The sequence below is a fragment of the Narcine bancroftii genome, chromosome 3 (assembly GCF_036971445.1).
Source record: "Narcine bancroftii isolate sNarBan1 chromosome 3, sNarBan1.hap1, whole genome shotgun sequence".
Taxonomy (NCBI): Eukaryota; Metazoa; Chordata; class Chondrichthyes; order Torpediniformes; family Narcinidae; genus Narcine; species Narcine bancroftii.
In genome coordinates, this window is record NC_091471.1 from 74063283 (window position 1) to 74075089 (window position 11807).

An 11807-nucleotide genomic window follows, 5' to 3' on the forward strand; every position below is an offset into this window, starting at 1 on the left:
TCTATGATACACCCAGCTACGAGCTACCCAAGACACTCTCAATAGAGTTCCTGAAGTCCATAATCATTTCCTTTGTCTTGCTCATGGTGAGACTCAGGTTGATTCTCTCACACCATTTCATGAGAATTTCCTCTTCTCTATAATCTGACTCATTGTTGTTGCTGTTGAGGCCGACGACTATCATGTCATCTGCAAACTTAATGATTCTGTTGGAGCTGGATCTTGCATTGAAGTCATGGGTCAGTAGCGTGAACAGGAGTAGGTTGACTACACAGCTCTGAGGTGCCCCAGTGCTTGACATTCTGCTGTTTACGTGGATAGATTGTGGTCTTTCTGTTAGGAAGTCTAGAATTCAGTTATAGAGAGGAGTGTTGAGTGCCAGCGAGGACAGCTTTTGCACCAGTCTCTGGGGAATGATTGCATTAAATGCCAAACTGGTTGTTAAACAGCTTTCTGGCTTATGAGGCATCATTCTCCAAGTTGGTCAGGATGGAGGGACAAGGGTATGGCATCATTGGTATGATTTTGACTCCATATGAATTGAAATGAGTCCAGTGCCTCTGGGAAATGCACTTTGATGGATTCCACCACCAAACACTTGAAGCATTTGATAATGATGGATCAGTGCCACTGGGCATTCATCATTCAGGCCTGTTGCTGTCATCAGGTAGACCCAGAGCTCTCTTTGGTGTCAGCCAGTTCTTCTTGTCGAACCATGCATAGATGATGTCCAGTCTGTCTGGAAGGGAGAGTCGTGGTCTTTGAATTGCAAAGTTGTCTTGTGGTCTGTTATAGTTTGTATCCCTTACCACGTATGCCTCGTGTCACTGGTGTCCACAGCTAACTATGGATCTTCTGTGTGTAAACATGCTTTGCCTTCTGGATAGCATGGGGAATTCAACCCTGCCTGATCTTAGTGCCGTTTTGTCTCCTGTCCTGAAAGCAGCATCATGAGTTCTGAGAAGTGTCCAGACCTTTGCATCCAACTATGGTTTCTGATTAGCCCTGGTTGTGAAGCATTTGATCTTGGTGACATCATCAATGCACTTTCTGATATAGCAAGTCATTGATGTATACATGGTTGCCTCCCTGAAACAGCTCCAGTCTATTGTCTCAAAGCAGTCCCGTAGTGCTGCTGTGGCCCCCTCACTTCCCAGCAATATCTTGATCTTCCAATTTGAAGCCATGAGTTTAAACATTGATATGAATATAGAACCATACAGATTACATCACAGAACCAGTCCCTTCAGCCCAACTTCCCCATACTAGCCAAGTAGTCTACCCACGCTAGTCCCACTTGCCTGCATTCAGCCCATATCTCTCTAAATATTTCTTATCCATGTATCTATTTAAGTGTATTATGAATGCCTCTAACAGAGGAAACCTCTGGCATACATGGCAATACGTCTTTCACAGTATACAATTACGTATGTTCATGCTGCATTTTCAAAGCCTGCAAATGGTTAAAACATATAAATCAATTCTGTCAATGGAAAATTTCAGAACTAAAATTCTACACATTTGATAAATTATTTTTTGAATTCATGATTGGTAGCTGCTTTCTCTCAGATTATTGGCTATATGGGAGAAGCCAGAGATTGGTAGTTGGTGGTGGTTTCTCAGACAGGAGGCCTGTGAGTAGTGGTGTGCCTCAGGGATCAGTGCTGGGATGATTTTGTTTGCCATCTATATCAATGATAATGTGGTAAAATTATCAGCATGTTTGCAGATGACACTAAGATTGGAGGCACTGTGGACAGCAACGAAGGTTTTCAAAGCTTCCCAATTTGATTGGATTTGCTGCCAACTTCCATCTCACCCTCAAACTTACTTGGATTGTTTCTGACAATGCTTTCCCATTTCTTCACCTCTATGTTAAAGAGGCAAATTATCCATGAACATTTATTACAAACCTACTGACTAACATCTACCAGGACTACACTTCTTTCTCCCAGTTTCTTTGTCTCTGTTGTATCTGTTCCCAGGATGAGGCCTTCCACTCTATATCAAAACTGCTCTCTTTCTTCAAAAAACATAACCTCCTCCTGCTGTCATTGATAAGGTGTTTACCTGAATCTCCTCCATTTCTTGCATTTCTGCTCTCAGTCCACTTCTTTGCAGACAGAGCAAGGATATTATACCCTTGGTTCTCTCCTTCTAACTCACCAGCTCTGTATTCAACACACCAGTCTCTGACACTTCCATCAACTTTGATGTGATCCCACAACTAGCCACATCTTTCTCTAATTGCCCATTATCCTCCCCACGCTGTTCCACTTTATGCAGGGATTATACTCTCTATTATTCTCTGGTTTGCTCTTCCTTCCCCACCCATCTTTCCACCCTTCAGGCACTTCCCAAGCAGTCACAGAACCTCCATAATTGGTCCATAGATCTCCCCCCACCCCTCAACTCTATCCAGGGTCATGAACAGACATTTCAAGTGAAGCAGAATTTCTCATTCAAACCTCTTCATCCACTCTCTGTGGTCTCTTCTGTGTTGATGAGAACAATTGCAAATTTGGCAACTGCTTGCTGAGCACCTATGTACAAGATCAAACTCTCAGTTATCAGCCATTTTAATTCTCTTCGCCATTCCCATACAGACATGCCTGTCCTCAAGTGTCAGCCATTTCCAGGGTGAGTCTAAATGTAAACTTGAGGAACAACACATCATGTTCCTCCCGGACATCCTTAAACCCAATGGCATGATGATTGAATTTTCTAATTTCAGGTAACCTGCACCCTGATCCATTTCCATTGTTTCTATCTCTCCTTTCCTGTCTGTCTTCACTTCTCTCTCAACCCTTTCCTCTCCAACCACCCCAGTGGCCTTTTTCCCTCCTCTGTCTCTACCTCTCCTATCTTCTTTCCAGTATCCTGTCACCTCTTGCCTTTTCACCTCACCCTCCCTCTTTTTATGCTTCTCTCATTTTTCTTGATTAAGAGTCCTAACCTGAAACATTGACTGAACATTTCTCTCCTTGGATGCAGCCTAACCAGCTGAATACCTCCATTATTAGGTCATTAATTCCAGCATTTGCATTCTTTGTGTTTCTCTGACTTCACCACATTGAGATTTATGAAAATTACTCCAAGACTGAGTGACTTTATATATCTGGATGGAATGGAAAAATTGTGGTTATTTTCCTTGGAATGGAGGTAATTTTATGGAAAATTTGATAGAAGTACTTAAAATAGTAAAGGGATAGATGGTGTGGATAGAGAGAAGCTCTCCTCATTGTAAGAGGGGTTGGGAACTTGGCGATTTAGAATTAATTTTTTGCAAAAGAACCAAGAGAGGCAAATGTTTGTTGCATTATGGCATAGTGAATACATAGGAATTGTTTAGCTGGGGTAGGAGTTGAAGCAGATTTAACTGGGTGACACAGTTATTGTAGCGGTTAGTGCAAAGTTATTACAGGGCCAGTGATCAGGACCGTGGTCAAATTCCATACTGTCTGTAAAGAGTTTGTACATTCTTCCTGTGTCTTCATGGGTTTCTACTGGATGCCCTGGTTTCCTCCTACTGTTCAAAAACTTAACGGGGATTGTACGTTAATTGGGTGTATTTCGGTAGCACGAGCTCGTGGGCCAAGAGGTCCTGTTACCATGCTGAATGTCCAAATTTACATTTAATTTTAAAATGTAATACTTAAAAGGGAACTTCAAAAATTTCTGAAATAGAAGAATTTCCAGGACTGAGAGTTTTGGGGAATGGGACCAACTCTATTTCCTTTGCATAAAGCCAGTACTTGCTGAATGGGCTGAATGGCTTCCTTCCATCCACTAACCATTTTGTCACTGAGCAATTCTTGTCTATTGTCTGGAAATTCCATACATTGTGAAGATGGCCTACTTCTTTGTTGAGGTCTTTAATATGTAACTACAATTTCCTGGAGGAAAAATTCTGTTAAGGATATTCTGCTAGGGCATTGTGGTGTTGTGACCAAAATTCTCAGCCTTCTGGATGGAGATGGTGGGTGTAGGGCATTGGCAAGCCATCTGTTAATCATTCAGTGAAGACCCTATGGAAAAGGCATCTGATGCCAATAAATTTCTATACATGAAGGATCACAGCACAGGATAAAACAAGTTTTATAGTGTGTCTGGCCTACCCAATGCCTTAGAGGCAATTGATTGTACCCACGTTGCTTTTAAAGATTCTAATGAGGATGAGTTTTCTTGTGTGATTTAAAAAAAATTCCATAAATTTCCAGATGGTGTGTAATGCTGGGGGCAAACTGTTGACTGAAGCCACTTGATGCCTGGTGAACCACAATATTCTTTTATCTAGCACTTGTTTTACAAATGCTAGCTCTAGAATTGTATTGCTCTTTGGTAGTTTTGAAACTACAATCCATGAATTTCACTGAGCCACATTTAACAGGAAAATTCAACTGCATGCTAGGATTTAAAAACAAAAACTATGCAATCAGACATCAAAATGCTAACATGGGTATCCTAACACTGACCACATTATAAAAATATTGGTAGCCTGTGGCAATCTGGTGACAGCACTGAATAGGTATTTAATTTATGCAGATTCCCAAAATATTCTGTGTGATTTCTTATATACTCACTGTTATTTATTACAGAGGACCATGATAAACTTTGTCTAACTAATAAAGCCTTTAATTATTAATGATTTGGTAAACACCACCATACACAATATTTAAGGCTACTATAACAAAATCAAATCACCGTTAATCAAATGGAATCAATTAATAGCTTGGCGCTATTGGCATGTGAGAGGATGTTAATTCACATTTTGATATCTAGATAAGAACAATAAGACTAAAGAGAATTTTTACAGTGAGTTACAGTTTTTGCTTCATTTATTATCTTGGTCAAACATGTCTCTGAGAAACTTTCCCATTCAATGGCCATAACTATAACTATTTATTTTACCGTATATTGCACTTAAGAATATTTATTCAAAGATTTGAGTTCAAAGTTTATAAAATTAGAATCTTATGTGCAAAGTCATTTTCATCCTAGTTCTATTCAATTTGAAGATTTACATGATTTTACAGAGGAGACTAACTGTGGGAACATCTGGCCTGTGTTCCCATGCCTGATCTTTACTTTCTACCCTGGGTTCTTATAAATTTACAAAATGAGAACTCAAGGTCAAAATGTGGAGAGCAGTATCAGGAACACACAATCAGTACATTTTTGATAGTCCTCATCTCCACCAAAATATTTGAACTATCTCATACCACACAATGAGATCCAAGTATTTTAACAGTAAGCTCCTAACTGCATGTCAACAGAAATAATATAGACATTATGAGACTTTAAATGTAATAATCATTTAGCTTTAAATGTAATAATCATCTAGGCTCCAAGCAAATACCAGTCAAAACATTGGATACAAATAAAGAAAAGGAATGATTTTGTTTTCTTGGATGAAGGAATGCTTTCCAAGAATTCCATCATCAACTTGTAAATGCTTTTTTAGAAGGGAAAATTCAATAGAAATGATCCAATTACAGAAATAACAGTAAACAAAAGCTTGCAATACCTTGTGCCTTGTAGAATGAGTCTGTAGATTATTGATTTGAAGAATAGATGAACTGCATCGATGACTCAAGTTTACTAGAAATATCACAAATGGACTCCTATATTTGCACCATTATGTATACAGATGATTTGCTACTGAATTTAGAGTGGTCAGCAAAATTAAGGGAAGTTAAGGTGATAAATTCTTTGAATGAAATGCACAAACATTAAGGAAAATTTGACCAGTATAGCTACTATTCATAAAATTACCAACTAAAACTTTACATTGAAGCATGCATATAAGAACAGAAGAAAGAGGAGCAGGTATTGGCCATCTGGTCCATCAAGCCTGCTCTGCCATTCTATGAGATCATAATTGAAGTGTGGTTTCACTTAACCGCTTGTTACCCAAAAGTAATGAGGCTTCCTTGGGCAAGAAATCTACGGATTCGATACTATCTGGGAGAATCAGTTCCACCTATCTCTGTCTTAAATCTACACCTCTGAATCTTGAAGTTATGCCCTCTAGTTTTGGTCTCATTTGTCAATGGAAACAGCCTCTCGGTTTCTTTCATTTTTTCATAATTTTACGCTTCTATGAGAATTCCCCCCCCCCATCTATTTAAACTCTAATGACTGTAGATCCAGACTACTAAACTAATTCCTTCATTTCCAGAATCAACCTCTTCACAGCCTCCAAAACCAGTAATTTTTTCTCCAAAGGAGACCAGAACTGCACCCAGAGAACTGCTTGCTCTGTCAACTGTACTCAAAACTTACTACAGAGAAAAAAAAAATCCCTTTGGGCCCACAAAATAGAACCAGGAATGTTTGGGCCATTTAGTCCATTGTATTATTGTTGTATAGCTCACTATTTTGAACAGATATTGACTGGAGGGAGCTGACACGAACATCTTTAATTACTTCTGCTCAGAGCTTTTTTCACAGCCTCACTGCTGTTCTTAGGGAAATAATTACCCTTGTAGTCTTTGCATGATGCTAATTCTCAGAATTAAACAGCCTAGAATGAAATTCCAGGACTACTCAGTTCAGTGACATGAAGAAAATTAACCCAGTGAGATATCATCTGCAATGATATAATTGAAAACTTCAAAGAATTATGATTCTACTGTTTACAGAGAATATAGAATCATTAAATGCATAGCCACAAAGAGTAAATACAAATCACAGGGTGAAGTGTTTGCTTTGGCACAGTGGTCAAGCAGAATTCTTATTAGCATTGAAGTGTTTTGTCTCTAATATGAACATAAATTTATCTCTTTCAACACAAACACTGAGTTCTAAGCTTCTGAGCAGATTTTGGACCTTTGGAGAAAGTAGACTGACCCAGCATTGTCCACTATTATGGCTGTAAGTGTATGAAACTTCATAGCACAGTACTGGGATCAATTTGTTTCCAATTGTGCTCAGTAATTGATGCTGCAATCATCAGTCATATTAGAGTGAGAACATATTGTCACTATTCAGATTAAGCAGATCATGACCTCAAATCTTGCGCAATGCTGATCGGTTCAGTTTCAAATTTGGATTTCAATTATACAATGAAGAGAACATATTTAACCAATATGAAAATCTAGCATTTAGCTGCAAGAAGGAATCCATTCTCTGACACTAATTTGTAAGGGTGCTGTGGTGAAGCATTGCTTCACAATTACAGACCTTGTCACCATTTCTGAAGTCTATAGAGGAGTGTGGCAAAAGAATCAGGCCTGATTTTTATACTTCAGCTGAACTATGTTCTTACTGAGCATGTTACTTTTCTTCTTGGTCATCAGCATTTCATGGAGAATGGGTAGAGCAAGAGAACATGACTACTTATAGAAGATGGAAAAGGTGTACAGGAAGAAAACCCTATTGCCAGAGTTTTGATGGAGCTGTTTTCCTGACATAAACCTCAAAAAGTAACTACCAATCTCTCCATGGAATTGATGGCAGAGATTTATTACTTGCTGAACCTGCAGAGCTGGGTCAGAATCATATTTCCAACTGCACTGAAAAGGTTTCATGACCATCCATTTCATGCCTATAGTTCTTTGGTGGTTGTTGTTAGAGACATATGTATTGTCTTACAATATATTGTTTAATTGGCAAGGTGACACATGTTCTTTATACCAAGTGAGTGACTTTCAGTTCTTTCTCTCTTGGAATATCAACAAGGTCCAGAAGCATACGACTTTTATAGCTTCCAATGGGGCAGAGTATTATTGAACACGTATTGTGTTGAGGTTACCAAATAGTAACAAGGGATTTCATGACCTCATTGTGCAGCTGGTCTATGCTGTGAAATTGCATTTAAGTGCCAGTTTAGAGATGCTACGATCTTTTGTAGTGTTGCCTCTATATAAGAGATTTACACATGGAAATGAACATGGGTTCATTAGTAGATACAAGATCAATGACCAGTGGGGATTTGACTTTGGGTTAGCTAAGTTTAAGTTCAAGTTTATTTGTCACATGATACCTAGTACAGTGAAAGGGGCCCTGTGTGAACAGATCAACAGGTTATCTCCAACATTGATACAGCCGTGTAAAGAGCATAATTTACAACATATAGCATTACAATGAAATGGAAGATTAATTAGCCTCAAGCAAGGGCAGCATGAAAGTACTTTTATGAGGTTAATTTAGAAGCCTGATGGCGACAGGGAAGAAACCATCTTTAAGCCTATTAGAGCATGCTTTCACGTTAATAAGCTTTCTCCCTGATGGGAGGAAGATGAAGGAAGGATGTTTGGGATGTGTTGGATCTTTCAAAATGTTTGGAGCAGGAGAGGTCGATCCATGGAGGGGAGGGAAGTTTGCATTATGTTCTGAACCTCCATTCACTACCTTCTGTAGCTTTTTCTGATCTTGAGCAGACAAGCTCCAATCCCATGCAAGTATGCTTTGAATAGAGGCCCTGCAGAAGTTGCTGAGGGGGGGGGGGGGGTGGGCTGGGGGTGGGGGGCGCTTGCTGAACTTCCTCAGTATGTTTAAAGCTTCTAGAGGTGTGATTTAGGAATAGGCCAATTCTACAAACATTCATTAATGCTTTTACATAAAGAGGACCTTATTAGTAAATTTATTTTGTTAAGTAAGCAGACTGTGTCCCTGTGGATAATCAAGACTGAGTGTACTAACAATTTAGACACTTACTGATTATTCATGTATCACCTCACTGCTTGCCCATATTTCCAGCTATTCACTTGTGCCAGCCTTGTAATCTAATCAATGCTCAATGGCATGTTGCCCCTTTGTGTGCAGAACAAGATGCCCCAGAACCAGAGAGAGGAAGCAGCTACTAATGGATAGGTGTCAGACACACAGTTTCATCTCATCCTCACAGCCATTTCTGAATCTTTGAGCAATGATAGATGGGAAACCACAGAAAAAGTGATGCACAACATTTTTTTCAGCTGGGAGGAGAGGGAGATGTGGGATTGGGTGACAATGCAAATTATTTCTGATGTGTAGAGATTTGAAAATTTTTATTTGTTTTAATTATATCCAACCAAATCCTAATATATATTTATGTATTCAATGAAACACGTCAGTTCCTTAGAAGCCTAAAGAAATTTGGTATGTCCCCAATTTCTCTTTCTAATTTTTATGGATGCTCCATACAAAGTAGGCTGTCCAGATGCATCACAGCTTTATATGGGAACTGCTCTGCCCAAGATCACAAGAAATTGCAGAGGATTGTGAATGAAGTTCAGACCATTGCACAAATCAATCTCCCTTTTATTGACTCCGTCACATTTCCTGCTGCCTCAGGAAAGCAGCCCAACATATTAAAAGACCTACCCCATGCTGGTCGCTGTCTCACTTCTCCCTCCTTCTGTCAGGGAGAAGATACGAGTTTGAAAGTGTGCTCTACTAGATTCAGGAGTTTTTTTCCATGTTGTTATCAGATAACTGAATCGTCCACTCATTAGTAAAATAACGGCCTTCCACTCTTTTAACTGAACTTTTGTCTTACACCATAGTTTGTGCTTTTGTTTTATTTTGCACTCTCTGTTGTACTTAAGTAAGGGCTGACTTGCTTGGATAGAATGTACTTGGAGGAGATTCCAATGTCCTCGGCTGCTGGCTTAAGCAAGGTATTCATTGTTATAGTCACAAGCTAAACTGGACATTTCATAACTGCAATATTATTCATCCTTGAAATGAGATTCAAGATTCAATTTATTGTCATGTAATAACAGTGTCATATTGCACAAAGTTGCTTTTTTCCTGCTGTAAGGCAGGCAGATTCACTATTGGCAGAAATTGCCTGAAGCACTTCACATTCAGAGAAAAAGAAGCAAAAGTGAGTGCCCCCAGAGTCACCGAGTGTCCATGGATTTGCCTTGAGCATTTGGCAGCCTCTTCAGCCACACAGACTCCAGTCCAAACCATTGGCAATCCGAACTCCAGATCTGAACCTCCGTAATGATTTGGATCCCTTCAGCTCCATTAGCTCCCTTTCGTATCCCAGTTCCAATACCTGCTAACCCTGTAACCTGTTACAAGCCAGTCTTCAGTGGTCTGCAGCCTGGTATGAGTCCCTTGACCACAATCTCCAACAGCCCACAGATACCCTATTTGATGCTCCAAATGTAGGAACAGGCTTTGAGTCCTTCTGACCAATTCTACTCTTCAGTTATCCCACAGTACATCTTAGCTCTCTCTGTCTGATATCTCCAGCAATGTTCTCAACATTGGTCCCCTTCCAGCTCATCTCCCTGCCACTTCCAGATTTGTCTTTTCCTATACTCCTTATTAATTTGCCATTTACCAAAAGCTTTGAGGCTTTGTGACTCAAAACATCCCAGATTCTTGGCCAGCTAATAATTTATGATGATAAAATTAAAAGAAAACACATCTATTAAACAGGTTTCTAGAATTGTCAATGGTGTTTCATGACCATATTCCACAAACAAACCCTGGTGTCCATCTTATCTTGAGAGAATGACTATTTATGCACAGTTCAATGGAACTCATATTTTCCATGCCTATCAGTCCACATTAACCGAATAATGAGAAGACCAAGATGTATTTTTCATATTAGCAGGCAAAGACATTGGTGAAATGGGACATAAAGGTTGACGCTTGGTTCTATGAGGAGACCCCGGGTGAAGAGACCAACTCTGCAGTAATTTGGAATCAAGGACACAGCAATAGGGCTGCAGACTGAGAGTCCAACAAGGCCCATGTTCTAGCTTTTGCAGCAAATAAGACTGGCTGAGCAATTAGTGAAAGGACCAAGTCCAAGAGCACAATTTTGTTGAAATGAGAGAATAATATAGGGTTATGAGTTTGAGGTAAGGAAGGATTAGATTGTTGTGGAATAGGATTATGTAGGATGGCACAACATTGTGAATCAAAGGGCCTTTACTGTGCTGTAATGTTCTGTGTTATGTAATCTAATTTGAGATTTCTGCTGAGAACTACATTTGTACTGGATAGATGTTGGGCAGAAACTACATGCAACACTTGTAAAACTTGAATGACAATGGCTCAAATCTATGTAAACTACAATTAAGATTCATATCCACAACAATTGAGCTGAAAAATAAAATTCAACACATTCACTGAAGCTTCATTGAAATGAGTATCACAAAAGATACCTTGCACATCAAAAGAATATTTAAATTGCTCTGTGAACAAGAACAGATGGAATCAGATGTTTTAAATTAAATGGGAGTGGCATGGTCAGGGTAGCAGAATGCTGTTACAACACCAGTGATCTGGACTGGGGTTTGAATCCTGTGTTGTCTGTAAGGAGTTTCCCCATGTCTGCATGGGACTTCCCGGGGGCTATGGTTTCCTCCCACCATTCAAAAAGTACCGGCTGTGTAGTTTAATTGGGCGGCATGGCTCATGGGCCAAAAGTGCCTGCTACCATGCTGTATTTCTAAATTAAATTAAAAATTAGAAATTGATAGTTAAGAGGGACATCTTCAAATTCAAAGTGGAAAGGCATCAATAATTACACAAATCTGGGTTGAAAAGAATATTGAGCTGGGTAGTTTTACTGGGCTGGATCATGCTTTACAAGCTTGTGGTTCCACAGGGCAGCACCAGAAATTACAATGCATGAGGCACTGCGTTCTACACTTGTAATGTGGAAGATGCTGGAGTGAGATTCTGGCACTAATCTTGTGATTTTATGCTGGGCTCAATGCTGAGTCCAGGGGTGAAGCACAAACCTTTTGGGTGGAGTGACTGGTGATACTTCACAGTCACTTAGCTTTATGCTAAGAATGGCTGGTGGATAGAGTCATAGATTCTACAGTACAGAAACAAGTCCTTCAGCTCAC